Genomic DNA, 8157 nt, shown 5'->3' with positions numbered 1-8157 from the left:
TTTATTAGTTTCTACGTACCGCGTAGCAAGCCACGCAGAACTTTATTCGAATAGCAGGGTACGTGGGGCTTTCGTCGGTACCATTTACACAAACGTCGCAAATTTTTAAAATGATTTCCCTCAACTGTAAAGCTTTTCCGGCATCGGAAAAAACAAAACTTTCCTCCGCACAACTGGCATTTATTCAAAACAGCACATGAGCTTGCGAAAACCAAACCTTCACTAAGTGCCCCGCGAAATAAGCCAATCGGAACGTAGATTGCATTGCCGCAACCTTTTTTTAGTAGCCAATGAAAAATGGTGTACTGTCGAACTTTACCAGATCTCACATTTCCAGTGACAGAGTGAGATCTGGCTACGAGATTAGGTTTGAGCCTCAAGGGAACGAAAGGCTACAGGCAGCCTATACTATGGCCTTTAATTTAGACCATTTCCGTCGCAAGGGTCAAACTGATGGTATTTGGATATCCGGGTTATGTAACGCAACCGAATGTTTAAGTTACGTAATTTAATATAAGGCTCTGCTGAATTTTGCAATTTTTCATGCAACTTCTCTTGAAATGCTATAGCAAGACAAGTTGCAAGTTGCACACTTTACAACTGCCAAAAACGAGGTGAGACAAATCGCAGAACCTTTCGCGGAAAGTAGAATCCACTGCTACTTTGCGCATTGGTTTACGCAAGTTAGCAACGAAGGTTTCAAGCAATGCGTGCTGTGAAATCTGCCCTGGAACTTGTGTCGCAACGGATTGCGTCATCAGCGAGTGAAATGTTCCGTTAACCTCATGAGATCATCGCAAGCGAGACAAATTGCAAGAAACGTTACCCAGTGTAATGTTCCTTTAACCTCATGAGATCATCGAAAGCGAGACAAATTGCAAGAAACGTTGCCCAGTGTAACAACCGTCAAGCGAGTAGCTTTGCAATGAGAGAACTCTTGTCGAAACAAAATTGAGAGACAGGTTGCTTGAAAAATTGCCTAGTGTAACAGCGCCCTTTATGGGTCAAGTAAGTAAGGAAACCGTCTAAAGTTGGATAAGACATTTGCTTACCCTATAACTTTATTAGAAATCATAAATATGCTCAGTTATAAAAATATGTCTTCCAAACGCACATACAAAATAAGTTTGTGAAGGTACAGATCTGTAGATTAATGTTTATTTTGGGGAAAAAGGTTACAAAAAAAGCTTCGAAAACGAGGCATTAAGCACCCTGGCAAGGAAACAGTGTTAAAGTCGGGGATAAGATGTAATAGCTGTGTATATCTACAGTTTGTAGGTATAGCCACCGATTTTAAAAGGCTTTCCTTTTCGATAGCTTCGGTGTCGATGCTATCCGAAAAGGACGACGTAGCTCTGGTTTTGAAAAGCTTTGCATGTGTTTGTCAATAGGCCATTTCCGAGTTGCTGTTTGTCTCGGTTTCGAAGTGAGTCTAGGTGCTCAACTATTGTAAGGGAAATGAGTTTGATTTGCATAAGAATACGCAACTCATTTCCATTTGAATGGTTGTGCCCCAGGACTCGCTTTAAAACTGAGGCATGCAACAACTCTGAAGTGGGCTATTGCTACTGCGTCCATGAAAACAGTGATTTCATTTCGTCTTGGTGTAAACATAAAAACAAACAGTATGAAGTTGAGCCACAAACAAAGTCTGGGAAAGTTAATTAGTCAAAATGAAGTATGCTACAACAATAAAGGATTTGTTTGGGATGCCAATATGACCGTCATTTCATTTTTTGCTTTGCTTTTTTCTTGGTTGCGGGTGGGGGTGGGGAGGGGATAACCCCTTTAAAAGTACTTGTTGTAGATTGCAAGGGTAAGTTTTTTTCCACAGCTAAGTTTTTAAGTGGCCTCGGAATTAGAGCCAGAATTTACAAAAGTGTACCCCTATTTCACATTTCAAGCATTAATGTGCACATTAGTCTGACATAGAATTGACTGAATACTTTTTATGATGACAGCAAATTCCAAGAAAAAGATCATTAATTTTTTACGTGTCATGCTTTAAGCAAAACGTATTTAATGTCGTGATACATTGCATGACTCTGCCAAACGAGCTCCTCGCGGTCGTGCTTTTCGTTTGAAGCGTACATGGCCGACACCGCGGCAAAATGAGTGCGCGTGCTCTACTTCGAACACCGATTTTAATGGTACCTCACGCGTGGAAGTGATTCCCACGTGGGTCAAGCCTGCGCACTCATTTTGCCTCGGTGAGTTAAACACATCACAGTTGCAAGAATAATAAACACAGTGATACCCGGCATCGCCACGAACGCTCCCAATCCAGATGAGAGCGTTGTCGGCTTGGAGCTGTCCAAAATGACGCTGTGGTCAGGAATGTGGAAAATAAGGGAAAACTCAGTTACACGGCATAGTTTCCTGTGCTATGAAGAGCTGGTAACACTGAAAGCCCCACGGTGAACCAGTTACGCCCCTCCCTCCGGCGATCAGTGCTTTGTTCAACGGGTATTAAAAGCCATAGCTATACAGATCAAATAAAAAAGTCGAAAGCCACCACTAAAATCACCAGTGATCGGAGTGGCTACCTGTGGCTCCAAAAGCCTTTCACTAAAGGAGCACGATAATCCAAAAAGACTTGTTTAATTCACCAAAACGTACCAACGCAAGTTTTGTTGTCTTTTTGCAAGAAGAAGCCATTTGAGCAGAGACAGTTGTAACTTCCTTCGGTGTTGTTACAAAGTTGCGAACAGCCATCACGAGGAGCGTCAAATAGACCAACAATTAATTTAGTGGGCGAAAAAAGCCAGTCAGGCAGTCAGTCAGTCAGCGGTTAAGCTTGTCGTCTAACCAAACACTCATTTAGCCAGTCACAGGACGTCAGCAAGCCAGACAGCCATTAAGTCAATTAAACAAGAAATTGCGCCCCCCCCCCCCCCCTCACTTAGTGTCAATCAGTCCGTCTTTTATCCAGTTTGGCTGTCAGCCAGCCATTCTGTTAATCAATCGAGTAGCCTTCGCTTCACGTATCTCCTCACAAAAAACCCATTCACTTGAGTGCTACTATGATCAAAAACTCACTTCCTTTTTTTTTCTCCTTGATCCAGCTCTCTCAAGATTTTAGAGTTAGTAATCGCGGACATTAATTGGGAAAATTCCATTTAAAATACATGTAAACAGTGTCTTTTTGAATACAAGGCTTAAAACTTGGGTCACTTACTGTTTAGTTAACATAGTTTCGAAATCCAAAGAAAAAGAAAATTTGATTCGTTTTGGTCATAGTAGCACTTTAAAGGTTCCAATTAAATTACCCGTGAAAGTTGTGAGATCCGCCATTAGCCTGAATCTCAATTGACAGCTGAATCTAAAACTGCAAGCAGTCTTGTGGCAAATGTGATCACACATGTGGCATCCCAAAATGCACTCATCGACATCTACAAGGAAAGAAAGAAGAACAACAAAACTAAATAAAAGTCACATACGAATTTTATGTCATGGCATGATAAGAAACATTTAGCCAATTGCGAATCGTCGGACACGAGAATGATGCAAGATCGTAGTTTACCCTCCATCTCGCCTCACGCATTGCGCTCGTTCATGCTCGATTTTGGCGATTCGGACTGTGTTAAAACACATGTTTAAAATGGGATAGCACTTGTTTTTTTATCTCAAAGAAACTGACTATTCCTTTCGCTTCAGCTTAAACGACGTATTTTGAGCAAGAGTCGGTACAACGTAGATTTGATTTTAGTGGTGTACCATATATTTCGGCTGGCCAAACCAGCCTTCTTCAGGTACAATGAGAGTTTACATTGGATTGCTTCTACGTACATTATATAGTAAATGGATTTGGACGTAATACTGTAAAAAATGTGATAAAATATGGTAGGTACAACAAATTTTAATTCAATTGCCAAGAGTAACGGAAAAACAACGGAAGTGACTCTAAACAGAGTTAGTATAGGGGACTACTAACTCTGCTCTAAATGATAAACAGTGTAGCATTCGCTTTAAGATTCGATTGAATTTGATGCGGGAATCAAGCCTAGAATCGCAAAATTTTGTCTTGCGAATTTCAATATCCTCTCGGCCAACGGGACAAGATGGGATGAAGTTTATTTTTTGTAAGAATTGCCGCTAAGGAGGTCGTACGGTGTTCAAATTATTCCGTGGGATGCCTGTGTAACAGGCAGCACGACGGTATTAAACCAAGCGCGTCTCTTTTTCTTCCGTGTAGTCAGATACGGCAATCGCGTTTTGCACTATTTCTAAAAATAGACTTTGTCACATGAGCCCCCCGCGTGAGGGCGCGTTCCTTTGGGATGATCCGAAAAAGGATCACTGAATTAAGATCACTTGGAAGGTGCATCAGAGGAACCGAAGAAGCCTTTCACAGAGTGGATTTAGCGGTTCCTTTGATGCACCGTGATCCAAGTGATCTTGGATCAGTGATGGGCCCATTCTCGTCACCAGAGCCTCGGATCTCATGTCTGCGCATGACCCGAGGTTCTAGGAAACTCTATTTAGGAGAACATGTGCCGTAGGGCTCTTATAGCCAAAACTTACGGCGCCTACTCACTCCTCGTGCTAACATGAATTCACCAATTAGGGAAGCTTTTGATTGTTCCTCACGAAAACCAATGAAAAGACCCTTTTTTTCAGGGTTCCTCAGAGCTCTTCTTTCCCTCAGTTACGCACAAAAGAGAAGAGCTCTGGGGTGGAGATTGTGAGGGACTTTCAGTTCAGTCTGACGCTCTCGCAAATTAGCTATCTCGGCAAGAAGACATGAAGTGGGAATGAGGGCCATCCTAATCGTACCGAGCTAAAAAGACGGTGTCTGTCCGATGCATTGCAAGGAAAGAAGCGATGTATAAGGACTTCTGTCGACTATTTACGCTTGTGGTGGTTTCCTTTGTGACGATTTTGGAGGGACATTGAAAAAATTGTGAACCCGGAAGACGAGGGATTGACGAAAATTGTTTTCCGAAACCCGGGAATTTTCAGAGGTCATTTCCGCCCTCCGTATTTTGAACCAGGGACCTTCAGATCTTCGGTCTGACGTTCTCCCAACAGAGATATCTCGGAAGATGACATGGAGGGGGAATGAGGGCCACCCTAATCGCACCGAGCTAAAAAAGACGCTGTCTGTCCGATGCATTGTAAGGAAAGAACAGATATACAAGAACTTCTCAGACTATTTGCGCTTGGGGCGATTTCCTTTGTGATTTTCGGGGAAAATTAAAAAAATGTTGGACCCAGAAGATGAGAAATGGCGAAAACTTGTTGCCGTGCCCTGGTAATTTTCAGAACTCATTTGAACCAGGGACATTCAGTCTGACGCTCTCCGAACTGAGCTATCTCAGCAAGATGACTTGGAGCTGGAATGAGGGTCATGCTAATGGCACTGAGCTAAAGAAGAAGGTGTCTGTCCTATGTCTTGCAAGGTAACAACCGATGTATAGAGACTTGGGAAATCTGTAGTAACTAACCATTAACTACACCAGTAGTAAAATGGCAGAGTTTTTGTAGACTTTACAGCAAAACGATATTTTTCTCACGTTATCCACAAATCAAAACAGCACGACTTAAATACAATTTCTGGCTTCTGTCCTTAACTCTTTCACAAGCTTTTTAGTCGATCATTTTACAGTTCTGTGCTCCGCAACCAGGCCTTTGAACAAAAGTAAGGCTGGATTTGACCTTGCTTTAATTTCACTGCTTTTCTTGCGTAAATGGAAACTCGTTAGCATTACAAAAACATGATTTACAAAAGAAAAGCAATGAAGTTTGTATCAAAGCAAGGTCAACTCCAGCCTCGCTTATATTCAAAGGCCTGATAACTGAGCACAGAACTGTAAAATAAATGGTTTATTCTGTAACTTAAACATGAAACTCCCAATTATATAAGGAAAATTGAACAGAAAGAACCTTGTATTTTCAACTTTCCTTAAACACAATTTCTACATAATTTTATGACCATTAAAGTCTATTGTAGACTTCATTAATTCTCAAATTTCATAAAGCTCATCTAGAAATCAATCAAGGTGACAGAACAAAGTTCGCAATACTAGTATTGATGGCTTTTACAGCTCATTGCCGTTTTATATAAGTACTGTTTCCTTTTTACCAAATTGATGTTCAGTTACACAGTTCAAATTATCCCCATCTGCATAAATTATGCATTTTTGAAACAACTTGGTGAACAAAATGTACAATTAATGTGCATTTCCTTCAATATGGCCCTTTTTCGATAAAGTGCTTACAGAGCAAGTAAAAAGGTACCACATAAAGCCTTTTCTTGAATAAAATAATATACCGGTAATGTCATTTGAAAGCAACTAGTTCGTAGAGAAGAGGTTGGCAGTTCAGTCCTTAATTAAACCAGCACTCAGGAATGTTTCCTAATTGTGTGGAATCTTACCTTCAAGCGTTAAGCGCCAAACTGCATTTTGGTTTCCATCAATCAAATTTCCTAACATAGCCAGGAAGATCGACTCTGCCTCCAGAAAGTGAATTGGAGTTTTTGTTTAGTTCACAGTTCAAACACTATTATAATGTTTTTAGAAATTCTTCAGTAAAAAGATTTGTACAGATCCACCTTAAGTTCAAATGTGCATGTACCGTGGGAACCAAAGATGCTGATTGGTGGGTTATGTCATGCATCAATATGATTGATTTTTTCATCTGTGGTTGGCATCGGAAGTTTGATTGATGGAAGACAAAACGAAGTTTGGCCATTGGTGCTTGAAGATGAATTCCGCAGAATTATGAAAATCGCAGTAACTACAATGTAAACATCAGCGACCAAAGTTTTAAGCCTAGATCTAAAAAAGATACCTTTTTATTTTATCTGGAATTTTCCTATTTAATGGTATGCCATTATTAACTTTAAGATCTTGACAGTGCTGGATCAAGGATAAAATGACATCAAAGGCTCAATAGTTTAAGGATGCAATGATTGTGTATGCCGCAGAATTAATATGCAGCACGGGAGTTTTAGGCTTTCAAACTTTTGAACTCACATTTTGCATGTATAATAAGTTTCATTCAGATACTGAAATTTCAAGCTAGTGAGCCTTTGACGTCACTTTTCCCTGGACCCAGGCTTCTAAGGTCCAATCGGTCAGTTTTGCATGTGAGTGCTGGTGGACCGCGAAATCCAAAACTTACACTCAAAGTTAATGGCCTTTGAATAAAAGTCAAATTTCAAAATTTTGCCAGTCAGGTGTTTACAAACAAACTTTCAAAATCTGAAGAAAAAAAGGTAGTGATTTTTTTTATCACAGAGGCACTTTAAGACTGCAGTTCATTAATTAACGATGAATTATTGTTCCCTCAGTCTGTCTAATGCCAAATGATTTTAATGCCAAGTGTAGACTCCCTCAGAGACAAAAGGGTTAACAACATGTAGGTCCACTCAAAAACCACCCCCCTTTAAAACCCTTTCTCTACTAAGAGCAGCAATGTCTTACAGACTTAATTGTGTATAATGACAGATGATTTTATTCGTCAATGAGGAATCGATCCTTCAAGGGTATGAGTGTCAAAGCAGTATTTCTGTTACCCCGTTTAAGATGGAATACCCAAGTTCATATTAATTACCCTAAGATGTGACATTTTAACCCAATCACACCTCAAACGCCGTAGGGACCCCCAACCATTGATGAGTAAATTGTCTGGCGTTAGACAGAGTAAGGTCTATTTAGGACGGTGCCTACTAATAATTCAAAGGTACGCGTTTTACCGAATATGCGGGAAAAGCAGATCTTAACAAGTGTTATTGAAATTCAAAAAGAAAATTGGGGGTAACCACGCATTTTTCGAAGATAATCAACAAAATTTGTAAAAAGCTTTAAAATACAAAGCAATGTATGGCGTTCTTTTCCAAATTGAAGCTCAATTATCTCTGAAAAATGCGTGGTTACCCCTAATTTTCTTTTTAGATAGTAACCTAGCTCAGTTGCTAAGTTCTACTTTCTCCGCATAGTTTTAAACCGCACAAAAATATCCCTGTATTAATAAGCACCCGCAATAGGAAATCTGAGTATCTCAAGATGTGCAGAATGTATGTGCAATAACAATAGTAGGCACCATCCTTAAGTGTCACTCTCAGAAGTCAACGGGTTAACACTAGAGATCACCAGATATGAAAGCATGCATGTTGTTATTAATTGTCTGCTGCAATACAATCTGGTACAA

At 40.2% G+C, this 8157-nt stretch overlaps 1 protein-coding gene across 3 annotated transcripts in view; it reads right to left on the bottom strand.

The window, feature by feature from the left end:
• Window positions 1-5506: 5506 nt before the first annotated feature.
• The window catches only part of LOC138046995 (F-box only protein 22-like), an 8848-nt gene continuing 6197 nt past the window's right edge, over window positions 5507-8157 (bottom strand). For all 3 annotated transcript variants that reach the window (XM_068893652.1, XM_068893655.1, XM_068893654.1), the window contains one exon: window positions 5507-8157. This exon is cut by the window's right edge and continues 660 nt beyond it. The gene's annotated coding sequence lies outside the window, so the exon portion shown is untranslated.

This window comes from Montipora capricornis, chromosome 4 (assembly GCF_036669925.1).
Source record: "Montipora capricornis isolate CH-2021 chromosome 4, ASM3666992v2, whole genome shotgun sequence".
Taxonomy (NCBI): Eukaryota; Metazoa; Cnidaria; class Anthozoa; order Scleractinia; family Acroporidae; genus Montipora; species Montipora capricornis.
This window is presented reverse-complemented; position numbering and strand designations above follow the sequence as displayed.